We start from the raw sequence: 15828 nt of genomic DNA on the forward strand, positions 1-15828 counted from the left end.
ATCGGACTTCCAAAAGTTAATTACAATAATATTTAAAATGTTGCTTTGTCACCAGCATAAGCATCATTAATATTGTGAATATTCTATATTTCGCCCTGCACAACCCAGTACAATCACAGAAATGCACACATTCACAGTTTGTGTGTCAATACTTTCTGTAAAAACACTCTTCTAAAAGAAAAAAAAGACCAGCCAGATTGGTGGAAAAAGCATTAGCAGTTCAAGATGGATGAATTTTGACAAACCAGGAAAGGAAAGAAACAAATGCAGCAATTACAATTCAAAACATCAATTCTTCTCCACAGCAACACAAGTTCAGGCCTATTCTGTGCTAGTTCTGTCCATCCAGCTGGCAAGAATCAAAGCCAGGACCGGGGAGGGGGCACACAAAAAGATGGCTGCTGTCAGTCTGAGCCTTGTGTTATGAGCAACACCTGGATCCGGAGGAGCTTGAACCTTCCCTAGAGTCAAAACATGAGCGAGCACAGTTCTTTCAGCAAGATTCGAGAGAGGTTACGCACATGCACGCAAACATGCCCACCTGCTTCAAGAATGCTCTCAGATAAGAGTGGCTTTAAAACATTCAGCAACAGCACAATAAACCTCCACTGTGAAGAAAGCTGTACTCTACACGTCAGCCAAACAAATGTAGATAAGATACACAACAGGGTTTATTCAAATTCTTCTTTGACGCCTAATAATTTATCTGCTGCAATGTCTTAAGAACTTGCTTTACATGGCATGATGCAACATTGCTAACCGTGTAACCCTATAGCTGTGTCACAAATGACACACAATACACCATGCATTTACAAAATATACTATGCACTTAACCGTGTAGTGAATGCATTTTCAAAGTGTAGTATTGTCCCAAATGGAACACTTAACTGTTTGTTACAACACAGAAGCATTCGTCGCTGACGGAAGTGACGTTTCAAGCGTACGTGATGTGTTGCCACTAGCTTTTGTGCATTCATGGACCTCAGTTCAACACTTGTATCTTAAACAACGTACACATTCAACCAGCTTGTATATGCAAGGTGCTGTCTTCACAGAGGTTTCACTAGCTGCTGCATTCTTCATTATTTACAACTGTTTTGTCAGACTATCAACACAGCCACGTAACTCCACCCCTTCAGCTATGTACAGTAAGCCGCGAGCTCTGTGCACAAAGTGTCTAACATTACACACTCTACTTTGACGTTTGAAAAAGTGCATCATCCAGGTACTTAAAGTACACTTCTTTTTGTTGCGTTTTCAGTGTAAACATACTATTCGCACTACAAAATGATGTATAATAGTGCAGAAGTGTATGGTTTGGGATGCACCTTAAAAGACTAATTTTGACTTTTGACCAAATGTCTTCAATGTAGTCTCATAGAATCACGTTACTATTTTACGTGGGTCATTGCACATATTGCGGCCGTTTCCTGTTGAAATGAACACTACAAGCGCAGCAACAACTTCTATTCCCTTTCACACAAAATCACAATTAAAAAGGCAGATTATAAATTCATAAACATGCTTTTCACAATGTTCCTTACATAATGCTAACTTATGACATCAAAACAATTACAATGGTGCATGACTTCTAAGGTGATACATTTTAATGTTCACATTATATAACTACACTGCAAAACTGATAGAGCGTTGCACTTGCGATACAAAGGACAGGGGTGGGAGTACTGAAGAGCACACGAGTCATCATGTAAGCCAAAGGTGTCATAGAAGCACCTAAAATGACATGGTTGCTTCAGCAATATGTACTGTTTTTTTATTTGTACTTTTATGACTCTATTGGTTAGGTTCAGGTTTAAAGATTAGTGTAGGGAGGCAAGTTTAATTGATTTAAAATTCGATAGAGCATTCAATTTAAAGGGGTCATGACATTTTTTTATAGTTGTATTATCCACTGTCCACTGATAATGTTAGTAAAGTTATTTTTTTCACCAACACAGTCATACTTAGTAATAAATTATCATTTTCCACTCTGGCCCTCTGTCTAAATGCTCGGTTTTGGCCTCAGCTCCTCCTTTAAACTTCAATGTAAACATCCACATTTCTGATTGGCTAACATTCTGCAGCTCCTCAAATTCAACCATATTTGAAACTCAATCGGAAGAGAATTAACAACCCCACAAAAGTATAAAACTACATTTCAGGGTTCACGAGTAACACACATCCAACACAATGCATCCACATTTTTAAAATGTTCATCTCAAGCACAACTGTTAACACTCACACCCTGTCTACAACGGACGCGAGAGGCGCATCACGTCAAAAGCAATAGAACCCATTATAATCAACGATTCTCTCTACAATGGAAGCATCCGTTGCAGCGCGTAACACTGACAGTATGTCCAGTTCCATTTTTCGCTGGTGCTACTACTGCCAATAACACAAATAAACAGTTTAGAAAGTTTGTGTCAACGCACCCCGTGTAGACAGCCTCAAACCGTTGCATCGCATCAACAGACACGCCCGGTAGACAGGGTGTCAGCACCATAAATTATCAAACAGTCATGAATGACATTTGAAATATTCATGAATGGAACTGTTTACTTAGGTTTTTGATTGGGTCCAATTGTGTTTTTAACTGCCCCATCCTTTAATGACAATTCCTTTGCAAAGCTTGTATCGTTTTATGACTGGTTCACAAGCAATCCACGTTGATATCAGTCGACAAAACATGCAATCCACGCTGAAATACACTGAAGACACATCCACATGACACACATACATAGTCCAAAGCACAATGAAAACACACACATCCAGTTTCCAGTATCATCTTGTACTGAGGTGCACATCGCCGGAAACGCATCAAAACAGTCAAAGACGTCCATCTAGTGCATGTTTACATACACCAACAATTAAAAATAGCACATATGGGTGAAATAACTGTTTGTTGAGCTGTTTATGCACAAAACAATAAGCAGCAGCATCTAATGAAAACACATCTTCTCTTCAGAGTTAAAACTTGACAAAGCTTCTTTTAAAAGCAGTGCCAGAGACATGACAACAGTCAAAGACGTCTGTGTAGTGCAAGCTTATATACAAAAATAAGGAATAGTGTTCAGGATTAGTGAGGCCACAGTAGGCTTATTCCCTTCTCTCTCACTCTCTCTTTATGAACTGAGCCCCAGTGGGCGGGACCAAGGGTGCGATGATTTTAAGTAGGCACTGATGTTGTTGCTGTAGAGGCAGTCATGAATTAATGAGCACCCCTAGTGACGTAGGGAACGGTTTGGCAGCTTGGTTTCAATACATACTTTTATTGCAAAGGAGATTACGTTTTGAGTTCTGAAATTTACAGTATGTACTATGATACGTGTAAGGACCCACAGAATATATGGCAACATTTTATGCCACTGTCATGTAATTAACCAACTGAATGGCAAATGTTTCCCTAATTTTAAGCAATCAGACTGGTTAACAAACAGCAGAAAGGGTGGCAGGAGTGTTTAGAAAAGATGTTTAAAAACTTTGCAATTCCATTTGGTGCAACCAGTGGCATAGGAATGATGTATCCCATGGCATAGACTCAGGGACACCTAACTAGCTCTGAACATGAGCTTTGACTAATATTAGAATGTTGGGTCATTAAGAGAACTGAAAGGGGATGAAGATCTAAGAGCCACATGCAAGTACCTACAATATTTGACCAAATTTGCCCAACAGGAAAGCAGACACTTGAAGTAACAAGCTGCATCTCGCACTCTATTTCTTGACTTTGCATTGAATCATCACAAAAAATCAAAGGTCAGCACCTCTGAGAAAGGCATGTGTGCACACTGAGGGGTTGTTAACAAGGACACTCCATCCCAGGAGTGCTATTGGCTTGCGACCAGATGAGGGACACTTGATAGCAAGGTCACTGCACTCTGTGCTGGCTAGAGTGACTGTGGGTCCAGCCCAAGCAGGCCAAGGTGGGCTCGGGTTGCCGATCTGCTGGGCTTTCATGCTACAGGCCCGCTGGACCTTTTATAGGATTTCAAATGACTGGAAAAATGGTAAAGTCACCATTTCCTGAAACCAGAGCATGTCTGACATAAACAATGAGAAAATAGGGTTATTACTGCCGGCATTCATAGTCAGATGCTGGAGAATAAGCCTTCATCTCAGTCTGCCTCTACTGAGCAGCTACCCAAAAGTGATCTGCAATTACGGCTCTCAGATAAGGTGCGAGATGTCATGGCCTTGCAAAAAAACAGACCATTCTCTCACATTAAATATTGGCATGAAGAGCTGGGACCTGTGGTGCTTCTCTAATTTAGGTGTTTAGTTTCTGATGAAGGTCATACTATCAGGGCCCTTTTCCGCTATGTAAATGTTTCCCAATAACTGATCCTGGACCACTTCCAACACTGCACATTTTAGATGTCTCCCTTATTTGACAAACCCAATTCAGGTCAAGAAGCCTCTACTAACGATCTAACGAGTTGAATGTGCTGAATGTGTCAAGTGTGTTTAATGGGGACACATCCAAAATGTGTAGATTTGGGGGCCCTCCTGTAGCAGGAATGGGGGCGCACAGCATGTACACAGGAGCAGAATGTGGCAGTAGATCCTGTTTGGAACACCAAATCCATTCATACACAGTTCAGTAATGAAAATGAGTCGCAATCGCATCCTGTATCCAAAGTGCCCACCTGAATTTTCCAGGATTCACAACTGAATTTGAAATTGGACTCTACTGATCTGAACCTCTGGCGGACAACTAACAACTTGCAACATCATTAAGCATGGAAATAAGTCCATATTGTTATTCACATTTGTGAGGGCTGTCCATCTCTCTCAAATTATAAAAAAAAAAAAAAAAAAAGTTACAGAGTATAGGTGTCATTGTGTTGTTTGACAGCAGCCACTTCTGTTAAGAAGAAAAAAAAAATGGTATAAAACTTTTGACAACATAGCTGATAACTAAAAGCAGCGGATGTTGCCTAAAATACAGTTAAGAATCTTTTTTTTTTTTAACATTATCATCTGTAACTATGGTTACAGGCACTGTTCAAGGCTGTTGCAAGAGAAGAATTTTGCCTTTGGATTACCTGTTCATACCAACAGAATTCGTTCTGCTTTTATGACAGAGTGCAACAGTACTTGGTTCCAGACATTTTTCCCCATTCATTTCTTGAATAGGGATTTTATAAAATTCTCCATAAAAGATTTCCAAGCAATGAAACAAACCAACCAGCTCTGAAGCTAAATGTCCCATTAAAAAGTTTTATTTGAAGCAAAAACAATTCTTATAAATTGGACATAGTCATCATGATTCAGCCAGCACGAAAGAGACAGACAATGGAAGTAAGTCAAAAGTAAGAAGGGACCTGGGGAAAAACCAAAACATCATTGAGGAATGAAAAGGAGGGGGTTGGGAGAGCAGGAAACAAAAAAGGGGAGGTAAAGCAGCCACATACATACAAGCCTAGACTGACTTGCATTCTTCTTCCCTTCTGTCTCAAGATGAAACAAACTTTAATATGGTGACATTTCAGACACAGGCGCCTTTATTAACACAGTATAGATCACATATGAGCTCAGCTGACCGGAGAAATTATGAGCCGCTGTGACAAATGGTGAAAGGGAACGGTTCATTTATCTGCTCTCTGCAAACGCCACACATGCAAACTTAAAACCGCTGCTCTACGGTCAGCTTTGTGCAGCCCCAGCAGTTGACATTTCATACACTTCCTGTATTAGCGGAGGGAAAGGGACTTCCTCCATTGTACTGTCACAGTAAAGATAAAACACATTACATTTCCAAAGAATCCAATTACTGCTTGCAGACTGAGTTGAAAGGGCGTCTATGGAAAACAATGCAACATCTCTGCAGTTCTCCGTGTCCTTTAATCACCATGCCGGAGCCTCATTCAGCTGAACCAGCATGCTAAAACCATGACTGCCATGAGGCCCATGGGAGGGCTCTTTGGCTCAGATTAAAACATAAAACTCTAATTTGTTCTATTGGGTTTTGTATTTCACTGGGCCTCTTGTTTGCCAAGTAGGCTTAGCATTTGTAAGATGCCATGTAAAGGCAAAACACAGTACAACAGTCTGACTCGTAAGACCTGTGGTAGCTCAACCAGGCAAGGGGGGAAATCACCTAAAATTCATTTGCCGGTACCGCCTCAAAAAGAAAACCAAAAGTCTCTCAGAGGCAACACAACTGTGCAACTTGAATCCTGCAATGAGTCACTGAGTAATAACAAACCAAATTGAGCTTCAGCCAGGTGTTTGCAAGAAAGAGGCTTGAGGCAAATGTCATCAAGTTTTGCTTTATGGACTCTAAATTTAGACCAAGCACAAAAACACAGGCTGAGCGACTCTTGCAGTGCTTTGACATACCAAATCACACCCTTCTCTGCCGGACCGCAGCACTCAAACACCATGTTCCTCCTCTAACCTCCCAAGAACCATCAGACAGCCATCATTATGAGGGTCTCAAAGAGTTTATGTTCTTTCTTTGAGCAAAAGGACAAATACTGGCTTGCCAGCATAGCCATCAAGTCTTGGCAGCACATTCCTTTGGATGCGAGAAGAACGTCTCTTAATTTACTAAATGGACACATCAGAAGGGAGATGAATGATGAGGCAAATGATGGGTTTAAAGGTGCATTTCCTTGCTCATAAGTGCAATCTGGAGGAAGGGGACCACACCCACAACAGACCTCCAGAGCTTCCTCTGAACTAGTGCTTTGAGACTCTGAGAGTGTGTGGTTTAAACAGACTGTATTACAGGGCAGAGTTGACTCTTGGAGACAGAATATTAAATGAGCTGCACTGCAACCAATCAGCAACTGCAGTTGTAGTTGCAGTAATGAATGGGACACTTGCTAGGTTTCATTCCAAATGTTTCGCATATTTTAGTGCAAACTGACTAAAGAAAATGTCAATCATTGCATGCTACCATCCTCTCTGTCATGCGCATCATCTTGAGGGAGCCCACCTTGTCATGATGGACCAGCTGAATGACCTCCTTGCTTCAGGCAGAGCTGTATTCACAGTATTGGAGCAATAGTTGGGATCATGTGCGGTACGACTAAATTCACTGATGTTTAAATGTACATTTAAACTAGAATGTACAATAGTCTAAAAAGAAAGAAACCCTCATAGCAACCAAACTGATAAACGATGCTGCAATGCTAATACAATGCTCTACAGGTTTTTGATAATCAAAAGAAAGTTTAATCCACCGTGTTTTGAACATCTGTCTCTGCACACGTTTGGTAAGCAGGTTTTATTGTCATATAATGTAGAAACTTTGACTCAATGTATATTATTTAATAAAAGTGAAGGATTACCATAGACTGTAAATCTCCCCCGGTGCCGACATGTTTGCATGACACACATGCTTTTCAGCGAAATCAGAGCAGAAGATTTCCGCACGAGTTGTAAATCCAACATAAAGTGGTGTTCCATTGCAGTTTTCCCAGTATGAAGTTTAAAATTCCAAGTTAAAAGGGAGGATGCATGAATCATCGCAGCATCAAACTCCAACAGAGCACAGCGTGACTTTCTGTCCGGGGCAGAGACTGCGCTCTACACTCTGGAGAATCATGCACACACACAAAGCAAAATCTTTCTTTCAAACATCTAGATGAAGGATAGCTGAAAGTAACAGGACACAGGACCTTCAAAACTATTTTCAACTTAACACTGCGTTTTAAAAACGCGATGATTATGGCATCACGGAAACCACGGTTTGCAGATACACAGTTCAGAAACAGTGGTGCACCCTTACTAAGCTTATTATGGTAACCTGAAGAAAGAACAGAGACGCATGTTCTGAGCATTGTTTCAATGAATTGACTAGCGAGTCTTCACATAATGACAAAATCTTATGTATTATATTTTGATTATGCCATCTTTTGTACTTACTGTAACAGACTACATTAAAACAGTCTATGTTAATGAATAGACTTTGGAACAACAAGACACAATGCAGCAGCCAAAGACGTATGGCATATAGTACATGTACATACTGTATTTACATTTACATTCACATACTATGTAGGGCGCTGAGAATCGCCTGCTTGCATGTGAAGTGACTGAGACATGTAAACCACCAGTCACGGTTTGTTTTGTTATGTGCCATAGTGTTACTACAATAAAAGCAACACAGTCTCATTTAAACGGTCCGCATATCAAAGCCGCGGCAGACGCGTTTGAGCTCAATGTTAAAGTGCTCGCCTGCTTCATTCTCCCTCTCTCTCCTCAACAGTTCCCTGTAACTTTTAACTGTCTTGTCTAATGATGAAAAGGCAAATATCAATAAAACTAATATCATATACCATCTGCAAATATGCGCATATCTCGTTTAAACAGATGTAATACACAAACCTCACAAAACTTCAGCATTTACATTACATTTATGCATTTGGCAGACGCTTTTATCCAAAGCGACTTACAGTGCACTTATTACAGGGACAATCCCCCTGGAGCAACCTGGAGTTAAGTGCCTTGCTCAAGGACACAATGGTGGTGGCTGTGGGGATTGAACCAGCAACCTTCTGATTACCAGTTATGTGCTTTATCCCACTATGCCAGCACCACTCACATACTTCAGCAGACTTCAGCAGATCCAGCATCCTGTGGAGCACTCATTTATTTACCTCTAAAGCACGGCGGGACTTCCTGTCTACATCCGTTGCCTGCTGGCTGCAGATGGGCGTTCTAATTTCTCCCATTCATTTTAATAGAAGTGGCCCATCTCTGCTAAATAGTCTCTGGTGCAACTTCAAGGTAAAAGCACTTCACGTGTGCTATAAATAAATGTCTTATTCACTATGCACTGTATGTGCAATTGGTTTGATTGGTTTGGCTGATATTAGCCTTTCACAGATATATCGTATCGGCGTATATGTTTTCTGATATGCACAGATATGTAATGAATCAGAACATATAATGCAGAAAACAATGCTTGGGGTGATTTAGAATTGGTGTCATTACGTAGCTTGTCCAGCAAAGCACACTCCGACTCCATTGTTTACAGAGCTGAGCTGACGGTGGTTCTAATGATGGTGGCTCTGCTGACAGTGCGGAGTTAAGCGGTGTCTTCACGGCAAGTTGCTAACTAGTTTGTGAAATACATACTGGAAAGTTAATAAACAATGACCCCATCATTTTCCCTTTTCAATATAACTAATATAACGTTAACCCTGTCCTTGACAACCATGCCACACGTTTATCACATCTGTTTGCTGTTAGCCAGCTATAGTTTGTCAGTGCAGTCAGTAACGTAGCAGATTGAAAGGTAAACATCAGAGCATCTTTTTGCAGCTCGGTAGACAACGGTGCGGTGGTGGATTGTGTCTGTTGAGTGTTGATTTCATGCTACATTGTTACCTAGTTGGTGAGACGCAATGCTGGAAAGTAAATAAACAATGTCCATCTTTTATTCTCTGTGACAAAAAGCTCATAGCTAACTAGCTAACCACGTAGCTACTTTCATACCGTGTCAGCTGAGTGGAAGCTAATGTGTAAACATGTATTCACCAAACTGTTTTGTTCAGGATTCACAGCTTGGTACCCACTTCAACCGAACAATTCCAGTCGTTGCATTTATAAAATGTAATATTTAAAAGTTTCCCCTGAACTTGTATAGCAGAATACAGTATAACACTGCTGCCGCTGTTTTTCTCTTGTCTCGGCAGGTGTAAATGCTTCTTGTTTTACAACCTGCCAATAATTGACTGGCAATATTAATATAGTCAGCATTTGACTGACACTAAACAGTACTGATGTTTATTTAGCTATTTGTATTTATTCTTTATTTAAATGGTCAGCATCTGAGTGATACTAAACAGTACTGATGTTTATTTAGCTATTTATTTTATTTGAATTTATTCTTTATTATAATGAACAACAACTGACTGATACTGAACATACAGTACTTATATTTTTTAAGCTATTTATTGTATTTTTATTTATTCTTTATTTCCTCAATTTGTTGACGATGTATAATAATAATGTAAAAAATTCTTTGCTAAAAATATTTAAGAAAGCAGCCTTCTGAGTAGCTTTGCAGAGTCATATCGCTGCAAAATTGGTGCACAATCCACATAGAAAAAGTCTGTTTTCATTCCAGCTCAAAAGTCGGCCACCATATTGGTAATCAGTGAATTTTCCCCCTCTAAAATCGGTATCGGTCTCAAAAATCCCATTTCGGTCAGGCTCTAATCTACACACAGACAGAACGTTTGCGTTTTCATGATGCGGTGCTATAAGTGAATGAGTGGCCAGCTTCACACACACATTTTAAAGCACGGACATGCAGACTGTTTGATTATTTAATTCAATCTCAGCAATGAACATACTAGGGCATATTATGATTTTAACTGATTAATTGTGCATTGATTCACATTCCATTTATCCCAAATATGAAAAATTCTGTGATTCCGTAAAATTCCATTTATGCTTATTCACATGGTCAAATTACTCACACTTCCTTGTGCTAGGGCAAAATGAGTTGGTGATAGTTCTTTCAACTTTCAAAAATTGCAATGAACACAAGCCCGACTGCTACCACAACAGGATTTAAATGCATGAACCTAAAAAGTTACGGATGTAATGAATTTTACGATCATGAATTTAGCTAGATGCTAAAGCTTACATGAAAACACTAACAGTATGCAACAAAGGGGTCTGTGGTATCAAAATGCAATTCTTTGACATGGTCATATTACATACTCAAAATCATGTACTTTCACCAGTATTACCAGTGCAGTATATATTTTTAATGCGAAGCAGAAGCATGCAAATAAGGATGCTAATTAACGTGTCCCAAAGCAGCATGTATGCAGCACTGGTTTTAGCACACATCAACAAATCAATGCAAATACTTGTAAATAGTACAAATTATGCAATTTAACAATAAATATGTAACAAAAATAATATATGAAATATAATATCATATTTATCGATTGAATATGTTTATTTGTTCATTTTCAAATAGCCAAAACGTGACCAAAATGATGAAAAAGTAATAAAATATCATTAGTAAAATTAATATTTTCCTAATGTACATAGTTAAAAGATCCCTTGTATAATTAACAGCATTGGCTGAGAGATAATTTATTTTATGTGTAAGCAAAAGGGTTATTATGACTGGAATATACCCATTTGAATCGATATTGAATCGAAACGAAATCAGAGAGCTTGTGAATCAGAATCGAATCGGGAAATCTGTATCAATACCCAGCCCTACACTAGACTATAACAAAAGAAAAATGCTAAATGCCAAATACACCAAAAAAGCCTTATCTTTACAGGAAGAGACAGATTACTCCTAGTCCCTCATCTCAGTGCTCGATGCTATTGTGGAGGGTAATGATGCAAGTTTTCTGCTTTCTCATCACAGAGCTGGGCCTGTTCGAAGTACACAGACTCTTTCAATAGCACATTAACATGTAAACTGCCAAGAGGGGAATAAGGGAGGGCGAGAGACATGGGAACAAAGCCTCTATAGTTGTCTCGAGCCTGGCTATGAGAGTTATATAATTTGACTGGCAAGGCCCATTTCCCCGCTGGAGTGCTGCAGACTAATCCCACTAAGGGACGGAGCTGCACTGGAAAGAGCAGAGGAAAAGAAAAAAATGCTTGTAATGAGGTGAGGCATGGCAGAGCGCTTCCTTTAATCTGCAGCAGTGCCAAACTCCACCCCTCTTGCAGCCAGCAGATAATGCTGCAAATATGATCAGATCTGTGGTAGGTTGTGCACAGGCTCCAAGGAGAAATGGAGCTAGAGTGGGATACAGAGCATGCCTCTAATAACCATCAGCACAGTGGTTGGATTTAGAGTAGTTAAAAATAAAATCTGATTCTGATTTACTGCTCTGGGTGCCTGGAAACCATGTGACTGGCATCACATGAGAGGGAGTGAAAGAGGGTGGGGGGTTGGAGCGGAGACGAGAAAAAAAAACACGCAGCGCACTGTCTGCGTAAAGAGCTTTGTGGTCAGTCTCCTTGGTTTGCACTGATGGTAAGCAGATACGGTCTGATTTCAGAGGTAAACACCAGCAGATCTCTGTGCTCCAGGAATCCATTGGGACGATATGGATGGGGAGAGAATGGAGGAAATTACCAGGGTTTAAGGGTTAAAAAGGAGCTTGACAGCTGTAGAATATCCACAGAACATTCTGCTAGCCTGTGTGAATTGCATTTTTTGCCAAGAGATAACATAAAAACTAACACACTATTTCACTGTATACCGTATGAGAATACATACACCAATCAGCCACAATATTAAAACCACCAGCCTAATATCATGTAGGTCCCCCTAGTGCAGCCAAAACAGCTCTGACCCGTCGAGGCATGGACTCCACAAGACCTCTGAAGGTTTCTTGTGGTATCTGGCCCCAAGACGCAGCAGATCCTTTATGTCCCGCAAGTTGCGAGGTGGGGCCTCCATGGATCGGACTTGTTGGTCCAGCACATCCCATTAATGCTCAATCGGATTGAGATCTGGGGAATTTGGAGGCCAAGCCAAGTCATGATCCTAAAACCATTTCTGAACAATTTTTGCAGTGTGGCAGGGTGCATTATCCTGCTGAAAGAGGCCACTGCCATCAGGAAATACCGCTGCCATGAAGGGTTGTATGTGGTCTGCAACAATCTTTAGGTAGGTGGTACATGTCAAAGTAACATCCACATGAATGCCAGGACCCAAGGTTTCCCAGCAGAACATTGGCCAGAGCATCACACTGCCTCCACCGGTCTGCCTTCTTATAGTGCATCCTGCTGCCATCTCTTCACCAGGTAAACGACGCACACGCACCCGGCTGTCCACATGATCTAAAAGAAAACGTGATTCATCAGACCAGGTCACCTTCTTCCATTGCTCCATGGTCCAGTTCTGACACTCACGTGTCCATTGTAGGCACTTTCGGTGGTGTACAAGGGTCAGCATGGGCACTCTGACCGGTCTGCGGCTACGCAGCCCATACGCAGCAAGCTGCAATGCACTGTGTGTTCTGACACCTTTCTATTATGGCCAGCATTAAGTTTTTCAGCAATTTGTGCTACAGTAGCTCTTCTGTGGGATCGGACCAGACAGGCTAGCCTTCGCTCACCAAGCGCATCAGTGAGCCTTGGGCACCTATGACCCTGTCGCCGGTTCACCGGTTGCCCTTCCTTGGACCACTTTTGGTAGGTACTAACCACTGCATACCGGGCACACCCCACAAGACCTGCCGTTTTAGAGACCTAGTCGTCTAACCATCACAATTTAGCCCTTATCAAAGTTGCTCAGATCCTTACGCTTGCCCATTTTTCCTGCTTCCAACACATGAAATTCAAGAACTGACTGTTCACTTGCTGCCTAATATATCCCACCCCTTGACAGGTGCCACTGTAATGAGATAATAAATGAGTGGTGCGTGATAAATGAGTAACCACGGCATTGTATTGAGAAGACAACAGGGGTGTTCATAATTTTTTTTCCCTTTGAGTGCTGCATAAGAAAGAAAGTCAAAACGGTTTGAAACAACATGACGGTTAGCAAATTATGACAATTTACATTTTTGGAAGAACTAGGCCTATTGCATTACGCTATGTCAGAGAATGCTGCGGTTTCACTGATTTCAATGGGGATGGTGACAAAAAGGGCAACACAAAGGTTTCTGCAAGTCCATCATACAGCTCAGAGTTGAGAGAGAAAGGACTTCTGTTACAATTAGGGATGTAATGATCCATCGATCTGGATTGATCCAATGACCAATGATCCAATGTTATCGATACAACGCGTAAATATTGATAGACATTTTTTTTTTACATGTGCCTTTATTTTAATACTCTCATGTCAGCCATGTCTGTATGCATTTCCGTTAGACGATGAAGCAACCTTATTACATTCATTTGACTTTATGAGTGCTAAATATGCTTTTCATGTGGGACACGAATTGAAGCATTGTGCTCCTAGAAATTGTGCTCCAAGAAAACCACGGATAGCACAGATAGTTGGAAACAAAGTCATGGGTATGTAAGTATTTTTAATTGGACTAAACTGAAAAATTAGCGGTCATCAAATGAGTAATGATCACTTGTGAGAGACTTTATTTTTATTTTATTATCTGTATAATTTTTTTCAACATCTGAAGTTCCTTATTTTGTTGTGGATGTCCCAATGTGTATACGGAGTGCTGAATAAAAGAATAAAATTATATTTTGGTTGCATTTGAGGACAAAAAATATTTTGTGTAAAATAGGTACATAATATCAGAATATCGATCGCAGGCCCCTGAATCAAATCGTATTACAGCAGACTTTGAAGTATAGGCAAATATCGGATCGCAGGCCAAGAGAATCAATTCAAGATCGTATCGTGATGAAACGTCCGATTTACACCCCTAGTTACAATGCACTTGTAGGCATCTGTGGACCACTGAGAGGGTCAGGTGTGTCTAGTTTTGCTTTCAGAAATCCAATGTACTCCATTCTCACTTGATTCCACACATTCAAAACACATCTTAAGGCCAAAATATACTTTGGTTTTTCGTGTGCCATTAAGTATTGCGCATAGCACTTGTGACGTAAATTTCTTCATCAGCACAGTACGCAAAAACTGTTTGCGTGCAGTCTAGTTTTTCTAGACATGTGTACCGTCCACATTGCCGATGCATGCGCCTGCCATCGACAGTGCTAAAAAAGTATAACAAAGCAGTCATAGTGCATGTGTGTCAGACATGTCCATACGGGTTTGGGTTCAAAAGATTATCCTTTGAAAGGCTGAGCACTCCACTGTGCACGGGATGGAATGGCAAACTGAAAAATCTAAGTGGCCTAAATAGTGTCAAAAACAAACTAAATAAAGAAAAAAACACTCATGTTTAGGCATTTCTTACTACATAACACTACTCTGGGTGTGCGATGCAGAATTGGTGTTACTTGGGTGGGGGGGGTGTCAGAGTCTCAGAGGCATAGGCTGCCACTGCTTACAGATGAAGGAGCACAGTCACATGAGCTGCGTGCTGTAGAGGGACTCGAGATTAGAGACAGCGAGCTCTTTGCAAGCAGTGACCCATTTTCACAACAGCATACACACAGAGGCAAAATCCATACTCAAAAACAAAAAGACCCTTAAAAAAGAAGCCAGTAAAGGCAGGGCCCGGGCATGTAATAAGCCCTGTTCTAAATGTGCACATTCCAGAGCTGAGTGCTGAGCTGTCCACCTGCCTGTTGGTATTACTAGCAGGGCGGCAACAAACTCTCAGCGTAACATTCACACATAAAGGCTACAAGTTCAAACATTTACACGCTACTTAACCAAATGGAGAAAAATGGTTTCAGAATGCTCAATAACTGTCCAACTGGCTAGAAATAAACAACCAAACTGGAATTTCACTGCATTGTGAGCCAGACATCAACACATCTGTTGTTTCTCAAGTGCTCCAATATTCAAATGTTGCCGCAGAAAAAAAGAACTAGCAGACAGCATTCTTTACCAGCTGCAACAAGAAAAAGGAATAGGATTTACCGATTCCATGGCCGTCTGCAGAGGGAAAGGTTAAAATCCAGCTAAAAATGCTGATGATGTGGCTGTGAAGTCCGAGGAATCCTGTAAAAGCAAAAAGAAACAGACCCATTAGTGTACTGAATGTTGAAGTTAAAACATTTCTAACATGTTCTGGCATTGAGAGACATTTTCCCAATCACTTTAATGTATTCCCTTTGTCAGCGTACAATATGCATGCAAGGTCAGACATAGCCAAACAAATAAAAAATTGAAAGGGCTGCATCACAAGCCATTCACCCCACGTTTCTGGGCCAGAGGTCTAGCTCAGCACTGAGGGGGCAGAGGTTTATCAGGGCTTCAGCAGCAGTTGGAATGCT

General features: G+C 40.8%; 1 protein-coding gene across 2 annotated transcripts in view; it reads right to left on the minus strand.

Annotated features, from left to right (window-relative positions):
* Window positions 1-15828, minus strand: part of LOC127447306 (ankyrin repeat domain-containing protein 11-like) — a 178989-nt gene that overhangs the window by 116911 nt on the left and 46250 nt on the right. For both annotated transcript variants that reach the window (XM_051709093.1, XM_051709101.1), the window contains exon 2: window positions 15473-15553. The gene's annotated coding sequence lies outside the window, so the exon portion shown is untranslated. The remainder of the gene's footprint in view (window positions 1-15472; window positions 15554-15828) is intronic.

This window comes from Myxocyprinus asiaticus, chromosome 1 (assembly GCF_019703515.2).
Source record: "Myxocyprinus asiaticus isolate MX2 ecotype Aquarium Trade chromosome 1, UBuf_Myxa_2, whole genome shotgun sequence".
Taxonomy (NCBI): Eukaryota; Metazoa; Chordata; class Actinopteri; order Cypriniformes; family Catostomidae; genus Myxocyprinus; species Myxocyprinus asiaticus.